Here is an 11,049-nt window from a genome sequence, read left to right on the forward strand (position 1 = left end):
TTAGTTTATCTAGTTATTATTGATTTCATTGATTTCAATCATGTTTTGTTTTGAGTTTCTTGAGTTTATTGCTAGTTTTGATATTATGTTTAATCTCCCTTCTCTAGGCTAAACTTTTAGCTAGGGGAAGGGGGTGAAAGATAGGATTTGATATTGAATGAATAATGATGGTTGGATTGAACTTATGCCATATATTGATGAAAGACATGATTTTTATTAGCTTGGGATTATTGTTGCACTCTATTTGATGTTTTCTAGTTTAAATGCATGAAAGTGATTTGAACTAGATTAGGATCACCTCTATTTTAATGATTGCATGAGAATGAGTTATTAAAGTGGAGTTTTTATGGATTGAGCTTCTTTATTCTCTTGATTTGATTGTAACTAATAGGATGCATGAGAATGATCCTTATTAGTGTAGACCTCTTTCATTGATTTGCCTAGACTATTGCATGAGAATGAATTGTTTAGGTAGAACCTTGTGTTCTTTGGCATATGTTTCATGATAATCACCATTATTCTCCTCTTTCTAATCATATTGGACACCCCCGTATCCCTTGGTCATTTTCTATTGATTTTAATCATCATTTTCTTGCTTGTAGTTTTAGTGTTCTACTCAACAAAACCAACAAAAACAATCCCCTTTTCACTCTTGCATTAGTGATATTTGATGTTGAATTAGCGTGCTTCCCTAGTGGTTCGACCCTTTACTTGCCACTAACTAGTTTAGTGTAGGTTTAGGTATTATAAATGATTAATTTGGTTAGGGTGGTAGCATAACGACCTATTTAACCCGTGATCAAATTTTGGCGCCGTTGCCGGGGAAGCGGCTTGTTTAGCGAATATTATTGCTTTTGTTTGAGTCATTTTGCTTTCTTTTCTTTTTGTTTTTTTTTTTTTATTTTATCATCCTTGTCATTGCTAATTGTTTGCTTAGCTTTGGTGAATGCTTAGGAGGTCTCAAGGAGCACCCTCACATCAAAATGACCACGAAATCAACCGAACCTTGAGACAAGTCCATAGGCTTTATCAAGACGAGGGAAGAGGTTTTGTTGATATAGTTGATAGTGAGAGTGATACTTACTCTTCAAGTTCACCACGCGAATCAATGGCGGGACAAGAGAATGATGTTTTGTTTCGTGAGTTCGGAAATCCGGAGGATTATGAGCTCACGGGAGGGATTTTGCTACCCGTCACGGAAACAAACTTCTCAATCCATCCACAATATACTCGAATGGTCCAATCGGAGAAATTTTCCGGAAGTGCAAGTGAGGACCCTATTAAACATTTGGACCGATTCCTTGAATTGTGCGCAATGATGCAAACCAATGAAGTGAGTCAAGACTACATTTGTATGCACCTTTTCCGACAATATCTCACCGTACGAGCAAAGAAATGGCTGAAGCAAGTAAAGCCTAACACTCTCACAACATGGAGGGAGGTTGTAAAGGCGTTCTTGAAGCGCTTTTTCTCCGAAGAGAAGACCGCCGAAATGAGAAGGAAAATTTCATCATTTGAGCAAGAGGCCGATGAAAGTCTTAGTGAAGCATGGGAGAGATTCAAAGAGTTGGTGCAAGCATGTCCCCACCATGAGTACAATCAAGGGTTGCTCATGCGGTTTTTCTACGACGGATTGGAGCCCATGTCAAGAGCCAATTTGGATGCGGGGGCGGGTGGTCAATTAATCAAGATCCCTAAAAATCAAGTTGAAGCCACAATAGAAGAGGTAGCAAAGAATTACTCTTGGGGGGGCCGAAGAAGAAACGCTCCAAATAGAGGTGGTATTTACGAATTGGAGAAAGTTGATCAATTACAACATCAAATTGATCAACTAACAAAAGGGCTTTCCAAGTTGAACACGAGTGTGAATGCAAGTTCAAGTGGTGGAGCAAGCTCTTCTCAAGTTAACTCTTTCTCTTGTCAAAATTGTGGAGGAACGAACCATGATACATCCTATTGTGGAGGTTTAAGCCCCGAACATGTAGCGGCATACAACACAAGGCAAGAGGGATTTAGAGGAAGCGGCGGTGGAGTAGCTTGGAGACAACCACCACCCGGGTTTGTACCTCAACCTCAACAATGGAACCAACAAGCTCAACCTTCCTATAACTCCAACCCTCAATATCAAAATCCACCTCCATCTCAACCCCAAACCCCAAGAGGAAGTTATCCAAGGAACAACCAATACAATAATCAAACCCAAGCACCTCAAAGAAATCATCAAGAACAAGCACCTCAAGCGGAGCTAACTCAAACTCAACTCCTCCAAGCCATGCATGCACAAATGCAATCTTTTGGGCAACAAATGCAAGAGATAAGATCTCACAACAAGATGGTTGACTCACAACTAGCTAAATTGGCCGAGAGAACTCCTTTTAATTCACCATCCACTCTACCCGGACAACCACAACCTAACCCATCTCACAATCCAAAACCCGATACATGTAAGGCGATCACATTGAGGTCGGGAACTTCCTATGAAGGACCAAATGAAGGGGATAGTGAGGAAAAGAAGGGAGGAAAGGAGAGTGTGAATAAAAACAAGGGAGGTGAGAAAGAAAAAGGTGATGAGATAGAAGGAGGTTCGGAGAAGAAGAAGCTTGACAATGAGAAGACAACTTCAATTCCTAGTGAGGCTAGGAATCTTGATGGACCGGTTCCTTTTCCCGGTCGGCTTGTGGAGAAGAATTTGCATATCAACCTCCCTTTTCTTGAAGTTGTGACACAAATGCCATCTTACTCCAAGTTCCTCAAGTATATTCTCACCAACAAGAGGAAGCTCAATGATGAGCTTATCACCCTTCCACATCAAGTGAGTTCTCTTGTCCAACATAAGATGCCCAAGAAGGAAAAAGACCTGGGAAGTTTCACTTTGCTGGTGAAAATTGGGAACATGGAAACTAGGGGCGCCTTAGCCGATCTTGGAGCAAGTGTTAGTTTAATCCCTCTATCCATTGCTTAAAAACTCAATATAGAGATGATCCCTACAAGGAAGACAATTCAATTGGCCGATCGATCAGTGAAATTACCTTGTGGAGAGCTTGAGGATGTTCCAATTCAAGTGGGACACATCTACGTGCCTTTTGACTTCGTAGTGATGGATATGGAGGAGGATGTTAACACTCCTTTGATTTTGGGACGTGAAGCTCTTAAAACTTTGGGGGCGGTCATCAATTGCAAGAACAACACCATCACTTGTGAAGTGGCCGATGAAAGGATTGTCTTTGAATTTTCTAAGTTGCTCAAAACCCCCATGGTTGAAAAATGCTATAGAGTTGATGTTGTGAATGAAGAGCTAGATTGCTTGGGGAGGGTGGTGATGAGGCCTCAAGATCCAATGATAGAAGCCCTTACATGCAAGGAAGAGTTCCACTCTCAAGAGGCTAAAGATTTTGTCATGGCAATGGAGGAATCCTCAAAGGAGGAAGTTGAACAACAAGTTGAGACCGAGCTTGAGTCCAAGGAGGAGAAAATGGAGGAGAGTTCTAAGCCTCCTCCCAAGGTAGAACTCAAGCCCCTTCCCCCTTCTTTGAAATATGCTTTTATTGATAAGGAGGGAAAATACCCTATTATTGTCAATGCTACCCTAGATGGTCTTAATTTGGAAAAATTTCTTGATGTTTTAAGAAAATATAGGGATGTGATAGGGTATAGCATTGATGATATCAAAGGTATTAGCCTTTCTTTGTGCATGCATCATATTCATCTTGAAGATGATCATTCCACCTCCATTGAACCTCAAAGAAGGTTGAACCCCAACCTTCATGAGGTTGTGAAGAAAGAAATTTTGAAACTACGTGAGGCTGGCATCATCTATGCTATCTCTGATAGCAAATGGGTTAGCCCGGTTCATGTAGTTCCAAAGAAGGGTAGGATGACCATAATCAAGGATGAAAAGGGAGAGGAAATCTCCACCCGTACGGTGACCGGGTGGAGAATGTGCATTGATTATAGGAGATTGAACAAAAACACCAAGAAAGATCATTTTCCTCTCCCTTTGATGGACCAAATGCTTGAAAGGCTTTCTACCCATGCTTTCTTTTGTTTCTTGGATGGGTATTCCGGATTTTTCCAAATCCCTATCCATCCAAGTGATCAAGAGAAAACTACTTTCACGTGCCCATATGGGACATTTGCATACCGAAGAATGCCATTCGGATTATACAATGCTCCCTCTACTTTTCAAAGATGCATGACTTCCATTTTCTCTGAGATGCTTGAAAAAGAAATTGAGGTTTTCATGGATGATTTTAGTGTTGGTGGCTCGTCTTTTGACACTTGTCTTTTTAACCTTGAAAAAGTTTGAAAAGGTGTCAAGAGACGAGTTTGGTTTTAAATTGGGAAAAGTGCCATTTTATGGTCGAGGAGGGATTGTCCTCGGCCATAAGGTTTCAAAAAATGGCATTGAGGTTGATCCGGCCAAGGTTTCGGTGATTGAAAAGTTGCCCCTCCTAATTCTATCACGGGGGTACGGGCTTTTCTTGGGCATGCCAGTATTTACCGGAGGTTTATCAAAGATTTTTCCTCAATTACCAAACTTTTGACCGAATTGCTCAAAAAAGAGGTTGTTTTTGACTTCAATGAGGCTTGCCTTGAGGCGTTTTGTAAGCTCAAGGAAGCTCTCATTTCTTCTCCCGTTGTGCAAGCTCCGGATTGGAGCTTGCCTTTTGAGCTAATGTGCGATGCTAGTGACTTTGCAGTAGGTGCCGTTCTTGGTCAAAAGAAACAAGGAAAATCATGTGTCATCTACTACGCAGGTATGACTCTAGATGAGGCTCAAAGGAATTACACAACAACGGAGAAAGAGATGTTAGCGGTAGTGTTTGCATTCGATAAGTTTCGATCCTATCTTATATGCTCAAAAGTTATTGTGTACACGGATCACATTGCGGTGCGGTATCTCATGACCAAGAAAGAAGCAAAGCCTCACTTGATCCGTTGGGTTCTCTCTCTCCAAGACTTTCACATGGAAATGAGGGACAAGAAGGGAGCGGAGAACTATGTAGCGGATCATTTGTCTAGGCTACCATTTGAGAACAAGGAGGATGTACCGATTAATGATGAGATAGGATTCGAGGCTCTCATGGCTTTGGTGTCAACTTCTACCCCTTGGTACGCGGATATAGCCAACTATCTTGCATGTGGAGTCGTTCCCCCGGAGTACTCTTCTCAACAAAATAAGAAGTTTTTCAAGGAAGTAAGAAGGTACTTTTGGAATGACCCATACCTATTCAAGCAATGTGGAGATGGCCTTTATCGGAAGTGCGTTCCAGATAATGAAATTCAAGGTGTTCTTGAGCATTGCCACTCATTACCATGTGGAGGACATGGTGGTGTTGACAAAACAGCGGCAAAAATCTCTCAATCCTTATTGTGGTGGCCGACAATGCATAGAGACGCCCACCAATTCGTTGTGCAATGTGATAGATGTCAAAGGAGCGGAGGCATTACCAAGAGGGACGAAATGCATCAACAAAGTGTTTTAGAAGTTGAACCCTTCGATGTTTGGGGGGTGGATTTTATGGGGCCTTTCGTTTCTTCTTGTGGGAATCTATATATCTTGGTAGCGGTCGATTATGCGACAAAATGGATTGAAGCCATACCCTCACCTACCAATGATCACAAGGTTGTGCTTAAGCTCCTAAAGAAGATCATTTTTCCTAGGTTTGGAGTTCTGAGGGTGCTAATTAGTGATGGAGGCTCCCATTTCGCCAAAAAGCAATTTGAATATCTTCTCAAGAGGTATGGCGTTCATCACAAGGTTGGATTACCTTACACCCTCAAACTCAAGGTCAAGTGGAGGTCTCGAATCGTGAAATCAAAAATCTTCTTGAAAGGATGGTGAACAAATCAAGGAAAGATTGGTCTCTCAAACTTGATGACACACTATGGGCTCTTTGGACGGCGTACAAGACTCCAATCGGCACGACCCCCTATAGGTTGGTCTATGGAAAGGCTTGTCACTTGCCGGTTGAGTAAGAATACAAGGCTTGGTGGGCTATCAAAGAGCTCAATATGGATTTATCGTTGGCCAGTGAGAAGAGATTGCTTAATCTCAATGAACATGAAGAGCTTAGAGATGATGCTTATGAGGGCTCAAGGTAATATAAGGAGAAGACCAAAAAGTGGGATGACCAACATGTTCGAAACAAGAACTTTAAGGTTGGAGATAAGGTTTTGCTTTTCAAATCAAGGCTTCGTTTGTTTCCGGGTAAACTCAAATCAAAGTGGTCGGGTCCTTTTGTGATATCAAAGACTACTCCTTATGGCTCCTTTGAGTTAGATGCGGATGGTAACAAGTTTATGGTTAATGGTCATCGTTTGAAGCATTACTTTTGCAAGGAAGAAGTTGGTATCATCGAATGTATAATGCTTGATCCTTTGGATCCCAAGCCTCCCACTTGAAGAATTTTTCTCATGGTCAAGCTAGTGACCTCATAAAGAAGCGCTTCTCGGGAGGCAACCCGAGTCTCTAACCCTTTTCTTTTTCCTCATTTCTTGAGGCTTTTTTATTTTCCTATCTACAATGTTGGATTGTTGGATTTTTGAATTTTGATTGTGTTGGAATTTTTGATATGCTTTGCCTTAGCATGATGGTATGGTGTTTAGTGTGTTTTGAAAAGCCAGGTGGTTCGACCGAACTCCCTGAAGGTTCGGTCGAACCTTTTGAAAGGTTTGCTCAAACCTTCTTAAGTTCGGTCGCACCTCCTCTAGAACCTCAAGTTGAAAACTTTCTGCCAGAACTGCAGAAATTCATATTCTAGAGTAGGTTCGACCGAACCTTGGAGAGGTTCGACCAAACCTAGGTTCGCCCAGACATAGCTGTGTTCGGTCGCACCTGCTCTGGAATCAAAACTTGAAAACTTTCTGCCATTTTTGAAAATCTCAAGTTAGAGAGAAGGTTCGACTGAACCTTGATCAAGTTCGGCCGAACTTACCCATGGTTCTACCGAACTTACCCATGGTTCGGCCGAACCTTTGTCTATTTTTTTTTTTTTAAAAAAAAAAACGGGGCTGCTCTTCTTCTCCATTTCATTTCATTCGACCCCCTCTCTCTCTATTCTCCTCCTTCTCACTCTAACCTCCATTACAACCCCCTCCTACAATCTCAAACCTCCATCAAAATCACTCCAATCTTCTCTTTTTCTCAGTTATTTTCCATCCTTTACTCCATTTCTACAATCTCCACCGAAAATTCCTCACAAAAATCCCATCTTTTCATTTCCCCCAATTTCTAGGGTCTAAGTATTTTGGTGTTTTTGTGTTTCTACTCACTTACAATCAATTGTGGTATGATTTTCTTAACTTTTGCAAGTTTATTTCTTCAATTTCTCATAGTTTTACCATGTTTTACATGTTTAAATATGAATTGTGGTATTTTTGAAATTGTTAGTAATACCTTACTTGTTTCTTGTGGTTGTTTGGATTTACATGTTGCAATTGATTTGTAATTGACAGTAGAACGTGTTATTTTCATGATTATGCATGTATACCTTGGTTTTGTTTGATCTCAATGTCTTTGCTTAAAAATGTTGATTTCATGCTAGGGTGTTCATGCTACTATTTTGTGATTGAGAAATTCATGAATTGGATGTTGGAGAATGATTCTTATTGTTTTTGGTTTGATTTTGATGGTTTGGTGAATGATTATCACATAATTAGGAGACATCATGCCAAAATTCACCTAGACTTTGTTAGGACTTTTATATGAATGTCATAGGATTTCTTGCCCATGCCTTGGTTTAAACGTGTCCATTTATGCCTTGATTGTATTGTTGTCATCCTTTTTTTTTTTTTTTATCTATTTCACAACTCAAGGCAACCACTTTCACGCATACACTTTTACCGTGGCTAGCGTTCTTATTACATCTCTTATCAAATTTTCCTAATAATAGCTCTTGGTAATTTTGTAGAATCATGGTTTTCGGAAAGAGCAAGTCAAAGAGGAAGAGAGTGGGTGAATCTTCTTCAACTAGTTTCCTGCCTCCTCCCGGCATCAATGATTATAGCATAATTGCTCCGAATGAGCATTTTTGGGACGTCTACAAAGCCCTCATCAAGCGTCCCATCCATGCAACACGATTCTTTTGTCATACCACTTTGCAAAAGCTCGGTATCTTGGATGAGGTAGTCCGGTTAGCACAGAATTTTGGTTGGGGCGACTTCATCTATCTTCACGCTCACCGAGAGTGATCTAAACGAGATTTTCCATTGGCATGCGATCGGGCTAGATCAACCATGCGAGATGACATCCACTCATCGCATCCCCTTCAACGAGCAAGAATGGTGGAGGAGCATATCCACCAGGGATGGTTTTCGGACCAACACATCTAAGGTCAACAACATCATCCACATAGCCTTGAGATATTTTGCTCGGCTCCTCCAATATGTCGTGTTCTTCAAAGCAAACCTAGGCTCAATGGTTAAGGATGAGGTTTGCTTGTCTATTCTTGGCCGACAACCCTCAGCGCCTCAAGTTCCAATGCTCCTCCATCTTCATCCAAATGCTTTTGGATTCTAGGGACAACCGTCTTGGTGACGATATTTTTATGGGGGGCATGATCACTATCATTGCCCTCTCCTTGAAAGATGGAGCTTATAAGGAGAAAATAGAAATGCTCCCCTTTGTGCACCAAACCCGAGAGGAAGTCACCCACGAGTTCCCTCCCTATTCTCTCTCCCTTAGTGCTCTCCGTCACAACCGTTTCATCAACTACTCAACAAGCAAGCGCAAATTCATCCTCTTAGTGGACAAAGAGGTTGAATGGTGTGTCCTTCCGGACCCATCCCTCACTACAGTGGACCACTCCTCTCCTCTCAAATGGAAGATCCCCCGGCAGCACATCCCCGATGAATTAAGAAGAACAAGAGCCCGAGGCGCAATTCCTCATCCTCTACCGGTCCACCGCCAGGAGCAAACCGTTCCCCCCCTTAGCGGGGGAGGTGAGGCATCTTCCTCTTCCTCCTTACCTCCTTTTGATATGAATTCCCTCCGTAGTACCCTCGAGGATATCCGTCGGGATAACCAAGATTCCATTGAACAGTGGGGGTACTATGGGAGGATGAATTATGATAACCTTGTACAAACGGGCATCTAAGCACCCTATGTTAACTACCCCTACCACCCCCCTCAAGAGGGTCCGGTTCCACATTAGGACCCCTATGACCCTAACAACCCTACCCCCAACGTCTACCCCTATTGGGAAGGTCCCATCGACCCTTCTCAACGCATTGGCACCCCACCTTATGATCCTTATCGCCCGGGTGGGTGTGATCCGGCTTATGATCCGGCTCGCACAACCACCCCAAACCCTTTTGATGGTGGATGGGGTGACCAGGGGTGGCCCTATGAGCACTTTAACCAACCCTTCCACCCACTTATGGACACTCCAAGGTTCAATTTTAAGAACCCCCCTCAACCTAGAGGGCAAGGAGACAGGACCCCATGATGAGGGTTCCCTTCCTTCCCCTCGAAACTTCTAACTTTTAACTTTTGCTCGGGACGTGCAAAAGACTAGTGTGGGGGAGGATGTTCCTTTTGGGTTGGTTGAAGTGTACATAGGAGGGAAGGGTAGTGTGGTAGGGTAGTGGCTTGTACATGAGGAGGACTACTGAGGATTGTGGCCTTGTTGTAGTTGATGATGTTGTTGATGATGTTGTTATGGTGATGTGATGATGATGATGATGATGTGATGGTGATGTTTTGATGATGTTTTTTATGATGATTTTTGCTTATTTTTGACGATTTCTGATGATTCTTGAACTTTGTGTAGGCGAAGATGCTCCCAAGAAAAAAAATCAAAAATTCCCGACAATCTAAATTCCATTAATCCAAACTTTGTAGATAACTTTTTATTTATTTTTCTTTACTTTTAATCTATAACTTTAGTCTTTTTCTTTGGTTTCTAACTTTTATTTTATTTTATTTTTCTTGTTTTGTCATAGTTTCTTTTGTTTTGGCTCACTTTTCTTGAAGCTTGAAAGCGGAAACGAAGGAAGTTAAGGAGCAACACAAGCTCCCTTGGTGAGATTGTATGAAATATCTTGTCTTCCATTTCAAGCGGCATTTGGTGAGACCTTTCCTCTCTTTTATTTGCTCTTTCTTTGAGTGTTTAGTCTAGGTTAGCTTAGGAAGAAGTTGAATGGTTCGAGGATGTTTGCTTTTGGTTCAATGGAACCTGGGATCGTTGATGTTGTTATCGAACGATCACTTGTATGACGATTGGGATTTGAGTGAATTATATGCCTCGGATGTGAACCTTTTTTATTTCTTCCTCTTTCTTTTGTTTTGTTTTCCCCTTTTTGTGTTACAAGCATAATATGACAATTTGAAATGATTTTTGATGTGTAATTTGCTCACTCTTTTGGATTAGTTTGCCTCGATGTGTCTTTGAATGCTTATCTTCCTAGTTGATGAGGGTTTGCACGGTTTGAGAATGCTTTGGGTTGAGTTAGACACATTGTAAGCTAAGGTAGCCCGGTTTAGAACTTTTGAGGGCGTTTGAACCCCTAGTTCACGGGACAGTGGTAAGATGGTGTTGCTTTCTATGGTGGATAGGATTCCCTTGGTTAGTATTTGCTATATTTCTCATCCAGTGTGAGCGTCATTTGTTCTAGCCTTCATCATTCTTGTAAGCGGCACTTAGGATCCTTAACTATGCATGTCTTAATGTTTGTGTTGGCGTCTAGCTCCCAAGATCATGACCATATAACTCTAGAGGAGGAAGAGGGCTTTTCTTCTCATTTTTCTTTGTTTTCTTTGTGTTTTGTTACAAATTTTGTTTTCATTTTTACATTCACCCTCTTGCTAACCAATTTGAGCCTTATTTCCCCTTTCTTGACTTAGCCATATTACAAACCTATCGGCCTATGTTCTACCAACCCTTGTAGTTAGTGAATCATTGGCTTGTGAGATTCGAGTTTGATAATGTTGAAATTGAGCAAGAAGGTTATGTAATTTGGTTCAAATAAGGTTTTGAAAGACTATTCATGAAAAGTGTACGCAAATAGGTTTGGCAAGAAAGTTGAAACTCATGAAAACCAAGCAAA

The 11,049-nt window shown here is 41.5% G+C and overlaps 1 non-coding gene across 1 annotated transcript; it reads right to left on the minus strand.

The window, feature by feature from the left end:
• Nucleotides 1-1,489: 1,489 nt before the first annotated feature.
• Nucleotides 1,490-1,597, minus strand: LOC145577304 (small nucleolar RNA R71). The gene has a single exon (XR_014098750.1). It is a non-coding gene; the product is annotated as a small nucleolar RNA R71 (small nucleolar RNA).
• Between the last annotated feature and the right edge of the window lie 9,452 nt (nucleotides 1,598-11,049).

Source organism: Chenopodium album, chromosome 13 (assembly GCF_948465745.1).
Source record: "Chenopodium album chromosome 13, dcCheAlbu1.1, whole genome shotgun sequence".
In the NCBI taxonomy this organism is placed as follows: domain Eukaryota; kingdom Viridiplantae; phylum Streptophyta; class Magnoliopsida; order Caryophyllales; family Amaranthaceae; genus Chenopodium; species Chenopodium album.